General features: G+C 44.1%; 1 protein-coding gene across 1 annotated transcript in view; it reads left to right on the top strand.

Annotated features, from left to right (window-relative positions):
- The window catches only part of Stk32b (serine/threonine kinase 32B), a 250839-nt gene that overhangs the window by 24966 nt on the left and 208955 nt on the right, over positions 1 to 16918 (top strand). The gene's annotated exons all lie outside the window — the stretch shown is intronic.

Genomic DNA, 16918 nt, shown 5'->3' with positions numbered 1-16918 from the left:
TTCTTTGCATGCTAGCCACTGCAGCTGGAGCATTGTTGACGCCACATGGAAAGCAGTGAAGACGCCTGGCCCCCCGAGTACCGGCAGGTGTTTGTCATCTTAGAATGTTTTTATGGGTGCTGTAACACTCCAGTCAATGAACTTTTAACTTCAGACATTGCGGCTTCTGCTGTCTCATGGTCTTTCTTCAATGGCCGCACTCCTGTAACCAGTACTGAGTTTTGATCTAGTGGGAAAGTAGCTGACTGGCCACCTATTTTGATCTTTAGGTTTTGTTTCAGAGCCTGGTAAGATGGGTCTCTTTTACTTATTGTTTATTATTTTTAAAATTAGAATATAAATACACCATTTCATCCCCTCCCTTTCCTTCCTCTATCCTCTCCCATGTCTTCTCTCTCTAGCATCCCCCATGTCCCACTCACTTCCTCTCAAATTGATGGCCTCCTTTTGATTATTATTGTCTATATGTATATGTATAATGCATAGATAGATGGATACAACCTACTGAGTCTATTTAGCATTGTCTGTGTTTATATGATTTTAGGGCTGAGCACTTTGGAGAACCAATTAGGGGGCTCATATCTGGAAGAGACTGTTTCTCTCTCTTAGCAGTCATTACTTGTCTGTTGTTCTTTGTCTAGAGGTGGGACCCTGGAGTATTTTCCTCTTCCTAGTGAGCATATTTATTGATATATCATTCATTGTTCAGGTCTTATTGAGGTTATCATGGGTATAGCTTCCCTGTCATTTCTGGGAAATAAAACCTCACATCACACTTCCTGCTCCTCTGGCTTTTCCAATCTTTCCATGACGTTCCTTCAGCCTTAGGTGCAGGAGCTGTATTGTAGATGTATCTGTTGGGGCTGAGCGCCCCATGCTCTCTACATTATGACTGGTTGTGGTTTTCTGTAATGAATGGCATTTGCTGTAAAGAGAAGCTTCTTCTATGAGGGGTGAGGGCTGCACTTATCCGTGGGTGTAGGGATACATTTTACAATGCAGTTAAGATATACACTGTTCTCCACTTAGTTAAGATATACACTGTTCTACACTTATCCGTGGGTGTAGGGATACATTTCACAATGCAGTTAAGATATACACTGTTCTCCACTTAGTTAAGATATACACTGTTCTACACTTATTCGTGGGTGTAGGGATACATTTCACAATGCAGTTAAGATATACACTGTTCTCCACTTAGTTAAGATATACACTGTTCTACACTTATCCATGGGTGTAGGGATATGTTTTACAATGCAGTTATGAAATACGCTGTTCCAGCAAAGTGGCTGTAGCAGATCCTCTAAGGATGGACCTCTTTTGGATTTACTTTTTATTCTCAAGAATGCCCATTACTTCTGGAGCCTGGTTCTTAACCCCCACACAAGTATAGAAATTGTATCACAATGCGGTCTTTCTAGAGAGTAAGGGTGTTCAGTTTGTTTTCTGTTCTAATAATGTAATAGACTAGAAATGGAATGTGAGGGTCTTGTTCATGACCTCTGTGAACATTGTGAACTCTCATCCATTTTTCTGTTAAGCATGTAAGGTTCTTGATATCCCCTATGGACACTTAGGTTTACCTTGTATCCAGCTGAAGTCACATGGTTTTGTATCAAGAAATCACATGGTTGGGCAGACTAGAGTAAAGGAGTCATAACGTCCTGGTAGCCACAGGACTGCATTGTACAGCTGTGGAGGAGGAAGATCAGAGGAACAAAAAGTCCAGTGTATACAGTATACAGTGGTGTATAACCTTATCATGTAACAATGGACTTCTATCCCACTGAAAGCAAACACTGTAATTTTCTTACCTTGTCCCCTCTTTGAGCACTTTATAGTATTCCATTTTTTCTTATAAATGATGCCAAATTGATCACCCTTGTTTCTGATTTTTTTAACTCTGAATTCAGAATTTTTTTTTTTATATCCAGGAGGGAAATATGGGGATAAATCCCTTTTTACATCTCAGGGGTTACACTGTCACGCTGGATTGCTGATAAGCCTCTCTGCTCATGTTGGGTTTTGTTGATTATTGAGTGCTGCATATTAGTGACGTTGATCTGTGGTGACATCACAAGTGTTTTGCATCTTCCCAGCTAACACTGTGGATGCCATGTTTTAAGCTGATGAGCTGTATTCAGGGTGATTACAGGTTGCAAGATAGTAATGATGATAAACTAATGCTGTGTGGATCTTTGCCATGGTTATGTGGCCACCATTATGGGATCATAAGGTACCTGGATTTTTTTGTCATTGTTTGGCTCACTATTTTCTGGCCAGGAAAGAAAATTTGTAATACTTTGAATATTTGTTTAAGTTGGGTTTGCTGTTCCTTAGTTTGTTAGAGAATTGTATGTACAGTTTTACTGTAGGTATTGAATTGAACTTTAAAAATGGCTTTGAGGAGGGAATCTTGCTTTGTTGTTTTGGATTATGTGGTATTTGCTACACAGCCCAGAGCAACCTTGAACTCATGGAAATATTCCTGCCTCAGTCTTCCAGATGCTGGGATTATAGGCATATAGCACTGTGCCTGGCTTATACTTGAACTCTTCACCTTTACCCTAATCAGGTCCCTCTTCTGCAGTCCATGGAAAGCCCCTCTGTCTGGATGGCCAGCTTAGAGTCCTGTGCTCTCCTCAACTCTGGCTTTTTCTACTTCTCAGCTCTCACCTAGACTACAGAGAAGCCCACAGTGTGGCCCCTACTGTTGCTACCAGGTTAAGGTTCTCAGAGTTCTTCTCACCTGAGTGTTTTCCCATGGGTAGACCTCAGCCCAGCAATTTTGCTCACAATATTGCTCCAGGAGATAGAATTGGCTCCCTGCTTTACTCCATGCACAAACCAGAGGATGCACTGAGAGAGAGGGATATAGGGCCCTGGGACACTAATGAACAAGGATATGGGGTCCTGGGAATTCATGGAGAGGGGTGCAGAGCTCCATTGTGCTCATGGGGAGGGATGTGGGTCCTGGGGCACAGAAGTAGATGGGTGTGAGGCCCTGGAGCACACATGACTGGTTGGAACATCTGCTGGTACACTATCCCACACTTGCCCAAGCTTATGAGAGGACTTGCTGACTAAGTCAGCATGATAGTTAGCAGGAATCCTTACCTTTGTGAGGAAGGGTCTGTGAAACAAAGGAGTGTTTGGACTCCCTGGCTCATTCCTGTACCTCTAGCATTTACTGCCAACATCCAAGCAATTCTCAGTATCTGACAGTGAATGTGCATGCACTTTTTTTCCAAGTGCATGTCCATACATATGTTTTTGTGTTTTCTGTGTCCATTAGCATTTTTCTGTCATAAAATGATACATATTGATAGTAAAGAATTGTAAAAACTCCCAAATCACAAAAGACCAATCAAATAAAATCAAACCAAACCGACCAACCAACCAAATACAACTAAAACCAAAACACCAATACCATGAAACAAGTGTTAAATTTCCTTAATTTCTCAAGGGGATTTTTTTCTTTCTGTGCATAGGTGCTTTTCATTATTCAGTACAATTTTATACTTGACTTTCTAACCTTTTGCTGTAAAGGATATTTATTTTCTGTATTAGTTACTTTCCTGTTACTGTGATAAAATACCAAGACAAAAAAGCAACATGGAGAAGAGAGGTTTTATTCTGGCTTATGGGTCCAGATGAGTAAAGTCCATCATGGCAGGGAAGACTTGTCATGGCGGCATTGGCAGGAAGTTGGCTGATTACATTTCAATCACAAACAGGAAGCAGGGCAAGACTATTAGCCTTCAAAGCCCACTCCCAGACACTACTTCCTCCACCAAAGCTCCATCGCCTGAAAGTTCCATAACCTCCCTAAATAGCACTATTATCTCAGTTACTTTTCTATTGTAATGACAAGACATCATGATCAAGGCCACTTATAGAAGGAAGAGTTTATCAGGGCTTACATGCAAATGGGGCATTCATGACCATCATGGTGGGGAGCATGGCAATAGGCAGATAGACAGGGTGCTGGAGCAGTAGCTGAGAGCTGACATCTGCTCTAGAGTCCCATGAGGGAGGGAGGGAGGGAGGGAGGGAGGGAGGGAGGGAAGGAGGGAGAGAGAGAGAGAGAGAGAGAGAGAGAGAGAGAGAGAGAGAGAGAGAGAGAGAGAGAGAGAGATCCCCTCACTGGTAACAGTGTGGGCTTTGAGGTTTCAAAAGTTTCATCCCCAATGAGACACCTCCTCTAACAAGGCCATATCTCCTAATGTTTCCCAAACAGTTCCACCAATTAGGGACCGACTATTCAAATATATGAGCCTATGGGGACCATTCTCATTCAAACCTCTATAGCCACCAACTAGAGACCAATTATTCAAACACAGGAGCCTATAGGGAGATTTCTCATTCAAACCAGCACATTTTTAATGCATTGATGACATGTTTAATAAATCTCCCCATGGTTTGAATATTAAATGTTCTTCCACTGTCTCACCTTCATTTTTACTGTGGACTCTTTGAGTTGGCTCCATTTCCCATTCCATCCAGATGATGCTATGATGAGTGACCTGTACATGTTGCTGACTCTGTTTTCATAGAATTATCTCAAAGTAGAGTTTCTAAAGTAGAAAAGCTAGTGATTATTTTTTTCCAGCAACCTTTTCTCCCTTGCTGTATACTCATTCTACACAGCGCAGAGTTACAGAAGGACATTTCCTGCAAGTATATACATTGTGTGTATCCCCATGGCCCCTTCCCTTTCCATCCTTCCCTTTTACTTCCCTTCCTTCTCTTACCCAGTCTCACTTCTACCTTCCTTTATGGACATTTTAAGCCTCTAACATTTGCCAGTTCTAAGACAGTCCTTGGAGAGTCCTGAAGACGGTTAAAATCCATCTTCAACTCATCGTTCCCCTGGAGTCTCATCTCAAGTGCTTTGTTTCCATCTGACTCTGTGCAGTGTGTTGAAAGCTGCCACTTGTTACCAGCAAAGAGACAAGCTCTTGGAAGAGTCTTGCCTTCAGCTCTGGCTTGGCCACCTGTTGCTGGTTGTCTGGGGACAAATTACTCTTTTTGAGCACCATAACTTTCCTTCATCAGTTGCCTATAATCACATCTGCTTTATGGTAGTCCAGTGAGATGGTGTTCACACACCTCCCTTCTCAAAGACTAGCAGTCCAATGCACTCCATAAATACACTGGACGTCAGTGCTTTAAACTGCAGAGGACCAGAATTCCATCCAGTACTCACTTACAGACAGAAATAATTTATCCATCTGCATTTAAATATCAAAAGAGCAAATCACCGCTATGCTGCTTTCTCTGGTAAGGGCTCCTCTTCTTTGATACCTTTTTTTGTATTCTCTGTTTCTGTGACTCCCCCCCCCCCCCCCGCCCTAGATATCCACCCCTGGCTGTCTTGGCTGTCTCTCACTTTAGTGGCTTTGGTGAATGTGTGGATCCTGTCAATGTCTCTTCCGTACTTTGTGTTCACCCACATCGACTCCACTTTTCTGTGCTGGAGAAGTGGCTGTCACATGTGGCTTTGTCACCTGGCATCCCTGTATGTTTTTCACTAAGCCCCAGCTGCCTGGTCAACTTGTTGAAATGCTAGCAGTTTGCAGACCCCAGAGATACTTGTCCTAGCACATTTATAACAGTGAAAGGATTAACAAGCCAAGCAGTCAGTAGGGGGAAAAGAGGCCATGGATACAGTGTGTCTCTGTAGCAGAATATTATGAAGGCATAAACTGATGATATTTATTGAAGTTTCACATAATGACACATAATGATTTTATTTGTTACATGTTGATGGGGTATGGGGTGATGTGGGGATTTTAATTGCAATAAAAATCAAATTCATGGCAGGATTCTAAGGATGGAGACAGCAAAATACTGAAAATGGTGGAGAAGAATAGTGAAGGAATTGTCTCCAAGTACATAGTGTGAAGTTTTTTTTTCCCTTTATCTTTGCTGTAATTTTATTTGTCTTTCTCTTCCCTGGGAAGAAATGTGTTTGCTGGAGAAAACTGTGTATATAATTGGGAAGAATAACTCTATGAAATCAGCTTTCCCCGCTTCAGCCTTCCACAGTCTTACAAATTGACATCATCTTGTTGAGTTGAGCCCCAGGGTATAATCTCCCGATTCTTGTTTTTTCATCTTAAGCATAGCTATTAATGTCTACGCCAGAGGAGGCACCAGAATCTGTATCGAAAATCTATAGACTGAAGACGCACGTCCTCTTCTTCAATCAATATTTAATGTCATAGCCGGGGACTCTGTCATGATTTATGTCACTAAAAAGTGTTGAGAAGAGCACAATTCAGCACTTCAGTTATTAACTGCACTTTAGCTCAGCGTTTTCCAGAATGTTCTCTGAGAGATTCTCTGTCGGCAAATGTTTCTGTGGCCAATTCATCAGGACCATCCTGCAGGGTGGGGTCCTGGTTGGAAACAGTCTTAAATGTTGTGACACTTAAAATTACTAGTTGGGAAATGGGCTTGAATACCTTGTACTTCTGTTTCTTTACCCACACAACAGGACCTGGGTTGTTTGGGTAAATGTGAACATGGAATGAGATAATAGACATGGCGTGCTGGCCACACAGGTTCCCAGCTGGAGACACTTGGACACTTTGTCCTCCTCTAGAAGTCACAGGGTGCCAGCAAGAGAGAGAGCAGTGGGAGCATCACAAAGGCATGCGCACAGACCCGTATGACTATTTAAGCATCATGTCTGAACGTCTCTCGTGGCAGACTGTCATGGCAGCTGTCTTCCTGCGGAGAGCGTGCATTAGAAACGTGGCTGAGATGACCCGAGGAAGCACACTGTAAAATCAAACACAGTTTCCATGCCTCTAAAACCAACTACATCGGGAGGTAAGCAATGGTAGTGAACACCACTCCCATGAGAGTGTGCAAACCTGACAGGACAGGTCAAAAGCAGCCCTGGAAACAGCAGCAAAGGCTGAGGCAACCCAGGGGCTGCTTCCTCAGGAAAGGCGCCGAACCCAGAGCATTAACCTTTATGATGCTTCTAACTTAGTATTCTCCACTTTCTAGCTCAGTGGCAGCCCTGAAATAACGCCTAACATCCCCGGACCAGAGGGCGCAGCACACACCTTGTCCATAATGGGTTGGGACCAGCTGACCTTTTGGTTGGGCCATGGGAGGTCTGGCTGGAAGGGTTTGTCTGGTTTCACCTTACTTGGAGTTTTCTACTTTTCAATTCAGTCCTAGATCCCAGTCCATGGGATGGTGCCAACCATGCTCAAAGTGTGTCTGCCCTCCCCGGCAGGCAAGAAGGGGCGCTGCTAAAGACAGCTACAGGGGGAGGTTTTAGCCATGGCTGTGCGGGGTGGTAGGGAACAGTGGATGTCAACAATAGACTAGAGAGCTTTAGGAGAAAGGCCAGAGTGAGATGCTGGGAAGCGGGGCCTTTAAAAGTTCTTATCAGTGTCTAGAAATCTGTGTGTATTTCCAGGGCTATTTTTATGCTCAAGGGAGACTTGGGAAAGCCCTGTGCACCCAGCTTTGGCCATGTTTGAGGATTTCTGTTTAAGAAGGCAAAGATGAACTCAGGGATGTCACCTGCCTGGATGAATATTGACAGTTTGCTTCAAAACACACGCGTAGAAATGTGTGTCTATGCATATGCACACACATCCTGTCTTGTGGGAAAGACGCCCTGGCTTTGGATAGACATGTCTGCACTCATCAATGCAGAGTCCTGCTGGCTCCTTGGTAGACCCTCAGGGCTGGCATACCGCCCCCCCCCCCACACTTCTCATCTCCATGTTCTTCACCCTGTCCTGGCTTCTGAACACTGTAGTGGATCCCCGAGGGGATGTCTGGGGCTTAGGAGGGATGAGACTCTTAGTCTCTTATAGGGGTGGCTTCAATTACATTGCTCTCAGAGGACACATTTCTACAGTTTTAGAAACTGACACAATGATTTTACATGTTATAGGGCATGGTGTGGCATTTTAATACAAGTGTCTGGTGTGTCATTAGTAAATAGCCTCAAATTTAACATTTGTTTGTATTGAAACATTCAAAATTCTTTCTTTTGGCCACTGTGATGAAGATAGATATCACTATTGACCAGAGACAGTAGTGGTCAAATGCCAGACACCCTCTTTTTGACTAAATGAAATTTTGAATCTTTTTTTTTTTTGTGGTACTGGGGATTGAATCTTGTGCATATTAGGCAGGCACCCCACCACTTAGTTGAACACCCAGCCCCTGAAACTTTGTACCCTGGGACAAACCTTCCTTATATTCCTGTGGTACCTTCCCAGCCTCGGATAACCACACTCCACTCTTCATTCTGCCGCCGCCGCCACCGCCGATGTTATTTCCTACACATGAGAAACATGTCGCATTTGCCTCTTTGGATCTGACTCATGGTCACTTAAGTTCCTCCAGCTGACAGGATCCCATCTTCTAGTGACTGAAAGTCTGTGTTAATGTACCACGCTTGCTTTATCCCCTCTTCTAGCTGATAGTATGTCCTGGCCACTGTGAACAGTGTTGCAATTAATGGGGAGCATATGTCTCAACACACCACTTTAATTTCCTCAGGATGCGCACTCAGTAGTCCTGTGAGTGAGACAGGAGGAAACATCTATTTTTCCCAGTAGGACACTGATGATGGATCAAAAAAAAAAAATGAGTCCACCCAAGTCTAGCTCAGTGAATCAGTGAGTTTATTGGTGTTAACTTACAGGAGCCTGGGTGACTCAAAGCCAATTACACCACCAGGAAGGCTACCCCAGTAATGGGTGATGACTCCTGAAAGCTGCATCTCTACTGCCCAACTTGCAGGCAGCTCCTCTTGGGAGTCTGCTCCTCATCAATTGATTACTTGGCTTTTATAACTCAGGAGAGGGGCTTTCATGAATCCTGTAAGTGTCATGAGCTTTCTGAGCCTTGTCAGTTTGCCTAGCACAGTGGTTCTCAACCTTCCTAATGCTGAGACCCTTTAATACAGTTCCTCATGTTGTGGTGACCCCCAACTATAAAGTTAATTTTGTTGCTACTTAATCACTGTAATTTTGCTACTGTGAGGAATTGTAATGTAAATATCTGTATTTTCTAGTAGTCTTAGGAGAGCCCTGTGAAAATGTCATTTGACCCCCAGGCTGAGAACCACTGTTCTAGCATATTATGAGCCTCCTCTCTTCAAGAAGGAGCATTTCAAGCATGAGGAGATAGCTACCCTGTTATCTGAGCTGTATCATGTGCTATTTCTATTTCTAGATTATTTTGGGGTGTCCATACTCTTTTCTGCAGTGGTCATGCTAATTTATGCCCTCATTAAAGTGTTTGAGTTCTCCACTAATATTTTTTATTTGGTACTTTTTGACTTATTATACCCAGGCATGTCTGTATGTGTGTGTATAATTTTGAGACAGGTTTCAACTAAGTTCCCCAGGCAGGCTTTGAGACTGCAGTCCTCCTTCCTCAGCCTTCCTAGGAGATAAGATTTTTTTTTTTGACACAGACCCCACTCACTGTAACTTTGGTTTACATTCCTAATTAGTGATACCGGCATTTTCATATACTTGCTGGTAGTTTCTATGTCTTCTTAAAAAATCATGTGTTCAGATCTACATTAGGTTGTTTGATTTTGTATAGAGGTATGCATGTGTATATGTCCATCTTGGGTGTAAATGTGTGTGCATACACATGTGGAAGTTAGAGGACAATCTCCCAGTTCATTCCTCAGACACCACCTAGATTTGTTTGAAACAGGGTCTTTTCATTGTCTGAAGCCTCATCGAGAAAGCCAGGCTAGCTGGCCCGTGAGCTTCCAGGAATCTGCCTGGTTTTGCTTTCCATTCTGCCAGCACTGAACTTACAAGAATGCACCCTCATGCCCATGTTTTTATGTTGATTCTGGAGATCAAACTCAGACCCTCACTCTTGCAAGGCAAGTGCTTTGGTGCTTGAGCCCTCTCCATGACTGGGATTGTTTGTTTTGATGTTGAGTTGTGTGTGTGTGTGTGTGTGTGTGTGTGTGTGTGTGTGTGTGTGTGTGTATTCTGGGCACCTGCTCTCCTAAGAAGTGACTAGTTCATAGTTATTTTCTCCTGTTCTGAAGCTGTCTCCTCATTCTGCTGATGTTAGTGCAATCCTTTTATGTATTTGTGCTTTCATTGCCTACGCCTTTGGGGTCACATCACAAGCCTGTCCTGATATATTCCCCATGACTAGTGACTTTTCTATTGATGCAGTAACACCAATGGCTGAAACGACTTCAGGAAGAAAGAGTTTATGTGGCTTTTGGTTCCAGAGGGAGACTCCCTAGCAGTGGGGGAGGCACACAGCAAGGGGCCAGAGTAGGAAACTGAGAAATCACATTTTCAACCCCAAGACTGAAGCCGAGATAGAGAAGAGGAAATGGAAGGAGGCTACAAACCCTCAACACCCTCCCCCAATGACTCACTTCCTCCAGCAAAGCTGCACCCTCGAAAGATTCTGAAACCTTTCCAAGCAGCCTCACCAACCAAGGGGTGAAACATGGAAGCCCGTGGGGGACATTTTTCATGTGATTGCCACGGCTCTCTTCTTAAGGTTCAGTTTGGTGTCCTATGTCTAACCTTTTAGTCACTTAAGTTGACTTTTCTACACGATGAGGTACAGGGCTTAGCTCTATTTTTCTGTGTACGGACGCATTGTTTTCTGTATCACTGATTGAAGAGACCGCTCTTCCCCTCATATGTGCTCTCAGTGCCTTTGTGGCATGCTGCTGCAAACACAGGCATTTATTTCTGGGTTCTTCACTCTGTTCTTTGGCCTGTGTGTTCATGTTTGTGCTGGTGCCATGCCGTTTGGCTAGTACAGCTTTGTAGAAGGTTTTAAATGCAGGTTATGTCTTGTCTCCAGGTTTGTCCTTTGTTTTCAGGATTGCTTTTATGATTTGGAGTCTTTTGTGCTTGGGTGTGAATTTTTTTTATTGCTTTTCCATTTCTGTGAAGAATGTTAACTGGCATTGTACTTTCTGAAGGATTTAAATCTAACATTCAAAGTAGGCTTATCTTCTACCCATTGGTCATTGTAATTTGCAATTTAGATGTTTCTCAGGTCACTAGATAGGGAACACTATGTTTTAGTAAGCTATTGCTGCTATAACAAAGCGCCCAAGTCCAGAGGTTTAAAATCCAGCTGGACAATCTGCTCATTTAGGCTCAGCTTATGTATCAGAAGCTTCATCCAGGTGTCTGTGGTACACTGTGGGGTGGAGAGGTCAGCAGATCCTGGCTGGTCTGTGACAGCTTTAGATGGGGTAAATCCTCTCTGTTTCATGTCACCTGCTATAGTCACTTGGTTTACAACGAAGGCACCAAGAACTTGCTTTTGGAAAGGGTGGCCTCTTAGATAAATGATACAGGGAAAACCATGCATCTGCATGCAGAACAACAGAGGTAGATGCCTGAGTCTTATATACACGAAGGTCAACTCAAACCAAACACTTAGGTATAATCCACAGAGCCATGAATCTACAAAAAGAAAGCACAAGGGAATTTCTTCAGAGCCAGGAGTGTGGTAAAATAAAATTTTCATATGACCCCAAGATGTCCAAAGCAAAAATATACAAATGGCTAGCCCACACTTGATCAGGATGGTGGTTTGAATAAGAATGGCTCCCATTGGCTCATATGTTTGAATGCATGTTACTAGGGAGTGGTACTACTTGACAAGGATTAGGAGGTGTGGCCTTTGGGAGTAGGTGTGTCACTGGGGGTGGGATTTGAGGTTTCAAATGTTCAAGCCAGGCCCAGTGTCTCTCTCTACTTGCTGTCTGTGGATCTGGGTGTAGACCTCTCGGCTACTTCTCTAGTACCATGTCTGCTTGCATGCTGCCATGGTATGACATTGGACCATACTCCTGAACCTGTAAGCTAGCCCCAATTAAATCCTTCCCTTTATAAGAGTTGTTGTGGTCATGGTGTCTCCTCATAGCAATAGAACACTGACTAAGACAGTCAGAGAATGTCTTGAGTCCTCAGCTTGGACCTGATAGCAGTACTCCCATCCCACACTGTGTGGACAAAATCAAGTCTCTAAGCCTGCCTAGACACAAGAAGTAAGGAAACCGACTCCATCCTCAGTAACAAGAGCTGAGAGGTCATACTTCAGAGCGCTGTGTGGAAAGCCGTAGCAGAGTTGGGGGAGCCTGTGACTTGGAGTAGGGAGTCACATTCATAGTGGGGCAGGGGAGGAAGAGGGAACGAGGGTCAGCAAGCATCAGTCACACATACAACAGAAGGTACTGGGGCCCGCATATGGCCTAGAATCAGAACTATTTCCCTGGTTACAAAACCTGCTGTCAGCAGCAGTGAGTGGGTAGAAATGCTCTCTTGGGAGTTTCTCATACTAAGGGAGTCTAACCGCCACATATGTGAGTGTACCAGTGGCAGGTGCTTCTGGCTCCATTTGCAGGCAAGGAACCTATGCCTCTTCAAAGTAAAACATCTTAAAGTCACCATAGCTACCAAATGGTGGGTCAGGCTCTAGACCCCACGGCATCTGCTTTTTGGTTCTTTTCCTTGTCAAAGGACGGTTTCCCATCAATAGTGTGTTTGTGTGTCCAGTGACTCAGTGTGGGGTGGTGTACACCAATCAGTTCTGATATTCTGGGGCCACTGTTGTTTACCACCGTTCTGAAGGTCAAAAGTCCTTCAAAGTGCCAGCAGGGCCACTTCCTTCTGGAAACTGTGAGCCACAGTCCATTCCCTTTCCTTTCCTGCTTCTAAAGGCTGCAATGCATTCCTTGACTCTGAGGCCCTTCAAAGCCAGCAGAGGCTAATGGAGTCTTTAAATCTCCTCACTTTGATGCAGTGCCCTATGATAGCCTTAGCCCCTGCCAGACACCCCCAGCTGGCCTCTGGCCACCAGTTTGTCTGGACAGTAGCCTCAGTTTCATTTGTAACTTTATGGCTCCTTTTTCAGCAATACTGCATCCTTTGGTTCCAGGACACGAAATGTAGGTATTAGACTCAGGGTGGGGGGGTGCACTTGTCCACTCTAGAGAGACTGTGTCCTATTGGGGAACATTAATGAGTTAAATCTGTGAACTGGTGTGTGTATGTGTATGCCTATGTTTGTGTGGTATGTACATATTTTATATGTATGTGTGCGTGCGTGCGTGTGTGCGTGCGTGCGTGCGTGTGTTTACAAATAAGTGGGGTAAAAGGCTGGCCATGGGAAGAAAGCCTTGGGCCATGGTTACATCTGGTGCTTGGAGAGACTCAGATGAGGAATGTGGCTTCAGTTGGGGATGCTGAGAGAGCCTTGTGGTAGAGGTGTGATGTGAATATGGCCTTGAAGAATGGAAAGGATTTCAGAGTTAAACTGTGTAGGAGAATGTTCCAGGCAAAGGGAAGGGCCCAGCAACACAGCAACTATGATAGGGATGGATGAGTGTGGTGTTAGAATAGCATGTGGGGGACCCAGCTCTGCTGCATTTGGAGACAGGGGTCACAGCCATGAGCCATGGCCCCTTCCACTCATGGACTGGGTTTCTGTGAGTGGCTGGTTCAGACAGTGGGCAGCCACGCCAGCAGACCCTGGAGGGACCTGTGTTAGGAGTGGCCAGACGACTGGATTCCTGGCATCAGAAATCTGCACATTTACGTGAACTGTTAGGTTCTAAAAGCCCATTTCTAACTCAGTTCTCCAAAGAAACTTATCGACTCGGTCAGGTAGCAAGCAGAGGGCCTCCATTTGTCGCCTCTACAGCGAGGCACAGAGAGCTTGAGAGGCTTGCCATGGCCACACAGCTGAGAGGTAGCAAGACCAGCACAGCTGGCCATCCCAGGTTCTTGACTCCGTGGCAAGGGTGATATGGCCATCGAGGTGTCCATGGCCAGGATCTGGCCTGAGTGGGCAGAGTGGGCATTGTAGGAGTGTTGGGGCAGGGGACTGACCTCGGCTTGCCCAAGGACACTGGGGCACAGCTCACAGTTGCCTGGGAGAGTCTGCACCAGCTTGTGGCGGCACCATGTCTGGTGTTCCGATTCAGGCATTTACGCAGCGCGGTTGCTCTCCTGAAAGAGAGAGACAAGGAACGTAAGAACAGAGGAAGCAAAAGAGAAGAAGCAGAAAAACAAAGGAAAACTAAAATTGCTCCTTTTGTCAATGCCAGAAGAACAGCCATTTGGCTCACAATGAGGGGATGGGCAATTGTGATGGCCATTGATACAGGAGTTTGTTAGAAACACTGCCTGTTTTTCAAGAATGGAAAGATAGGAATTATTATCCCTTTATCTTTATCTCAATACAATGGGAATTTTATTCAATCTTGTACCCCAATTATGACTATAATGACTTAGGCTTCTGAAAGACTTAAAAAAATTCAAAACATCTCTTTAATTTGCATTTCCACCCTTCGGGGCTGAATAGTGGGCCATCCAATAATAAAACTGAAACCCAGATTTCTGTCTGACAAGATTGCCGATTTGCATCTGGACCGGGTTCTCCTAATGCAAAGGCGTTTTGAAGTAAAAGTGACATGGGAGCGGAGAGAGTGAGCCCGAGTCCTGTCACTGGTTGATCACTTGCCCAAACCCTCCCATCTGTCCCTCACCTGCTCGAGTTAGCATCCTCTTTCAGTGAGTATAGGGTTGATTATGAGTCTGCTGGAAGGCTGCTATTGACGGGGAATGGGGGGTCAGGGGAGACCTTGCTCTCTTGATTCCTCTTGAGGCTGTGGTAAAGTGCCTGAAAGGATCAAATGAAGGGGGGTTTCTTTGACTCGTTTGAGGGTGAAGATGGCATGGGAGCTGGCAGCCCTGTGGCTATGAGACTCTTCACTGCCTGGCATCTCCATACAAGAAGAAGCAGAGACCAGACAGAAAATGAGAAGGCTTATCCCCAAGAAATCCCTTTCCTGTAGTTAGGCCCTGCCTCCCCAAATAGTGCCACTGCCTGGGACCAAATGTTCAAATGTTTGAGCCTGTGGGGATATTTCAGATTCAGACTGGAGACACCTGCTTTTTCCTGACTGAGCCACCTCACAGCTTTGTGACTTGGGGAAGTTACTCCACATCATCACGGCTCTGTTTCCTCACCTATAAAATTCACATCATCGTATCTACCTGAGAGGGTCACTGTGAGCATCAGAGGTCCTGACCCATGCAAAGCATGCAGGGAAGTATGAGATGCAGAGAGCTGGATCAATGTCAGTTTTGGGTGTTCATGTCATGCAGATTCAGTCTTTTGCCTAACATTATGTAATCCCAGTAATATGTCCTATTTTTAAACCCCATCATGATGGAGCCAGATCATCCTGCATCTTGTTTTTTTTTTTCTTCCCCTTGCTATCGTTTTTCATGTTTACACTCAGGATGTGGCTCATTCAGCTGGGCTGCTCTGCAGCAATCCCTCTGATTATGCCATGATTTATCGACTCCTTCTCCTGCTGATGAGGGATGTGAACATCCTCATTTGGGTTTCCTAATGTACATCATAGGAGTCTCTGTGAGGCAAGTACCAAACACACCCACTGGGAAGTGGTGGCCCAGCTGAGTCACGGAATTTGTACATCTTAGAACTGGCAGGCTCTCAGCAAGTTATTCCCCAGGAGGTCATTTCCATCAGCCCCTGAAGTCTGGCTAGTGGCCTTCTGTCCACATCTAGCCAACACTAGCTCTTACCGGTATGATAAAATAGTATCTTACAATATATGTTTTGTAAGATTTACCTCTGTTAGATGTGGGGTTGGCGAAGATCTTTTCCCATTCTCTAGGCTGCCGTTTTGTCTTATTGACAGTGTCCTTTGCCTTACAGAAGCTTCTCAGTTTCAGGAGGTCCCATTTACTAATTGTCTATCTCAGGGTCTGTGCTACTGGTGTTTATTCAGGAAGTTGTCTTCTGTGCCAATGCATTCGAGACTACTTTCCACTTTCTCTTCTATTGGGTTCAGTGTAACTGGATTTATGTTGAGGTTTGTGATCCACTTGGACTTGAGTTTTGTGTAGGGTGATTGATATGGATCTATCTGCATTCTTCTACAAGTCAACATCCAGTTATACCAGCATCATTTGCTGAAGACACTCTCTTTTCTCCATTGTATAGTTTTGGCTTCTTTGTCAAAAATCAAGTGTCCATAGGTTTGTGGATTTATGTCTGGGTCTTTGATTTAATACCATTGAATTAATGTATCTTTTTTTGTGCCAATACCATGCTATATTATTACTATAGCTCTGTAGAAGAGCTTGAATCAGGGATGAAGATACTTCTGGCAGTTCTTTTATTGTACAGAATTGTTTTAGCTATCCTGGGTTTTTGTTTTTCCATACGAAGTTGAGTATTGTTCTTTCAAGGTCTGTAAAGAATTGTGTTGGAATTTTGATAGCGATTGTGTTGAATCTATAGATTGCATTTGGTAAGATGGCCATTTTTCTGATGGAGGATTGATCTCCAAAATACATAAAGAACTCAAGAAACTAGAAACCAAAAAAAAAAACCCCTAAAGAATCTAATTTTAAAAAATGGAGTACAGATATAAACAGAGAATCCTCAACAGAAGAATCTCAAATGGTAGAGATATACTTAAAGAATTGTTCAACATTCTTAGCCATCAGGGAAACAAAAATCAAAATGACTCTGAGATTCCATCTTACACCTGTCAGAATAGCTAAGATCAAAAAACTAATGACAGCTTATGTTGGAGAGCATATGGAGCAAGGGGAACACTCCTCCAGTGTTGGTGGGAATGCAAACTTGTACAGCCACTCTGGAAATTAGTATGACAGTTTCTCAGAAAATTGGGAATCAATCGACCCAAGACCCAGCCATACCACTCTTGAGCATATACCGAAAGGATGCTCAATTATACCAAAAGGACACTTGCTCAACTATGTTCATAGCAGCATTATTTGTAATAGCCAGAACCTGGAAAGAACCTAAATGCCCCTCAACTGAAGAATGGATAAAGGAAATGTGGCAC

Source organism: Peromyscus leucopus, chromosome 10 (genome assembly GCF_004664715.2).
Source record: "Peromyscus leucopus breed LL Stock chromosome 10, UCI_PerLeu_2.1, whole genome shotgun sequence".
NCBI lineage: Eukaryota > Metazoa > Chordata > Mammalia > Rodentia > Cricetidae > Peromyscus > Peromyscus leucopus.
This window is presented reverse-complemented; position numbering and strand designations above follow the sequence as displayed.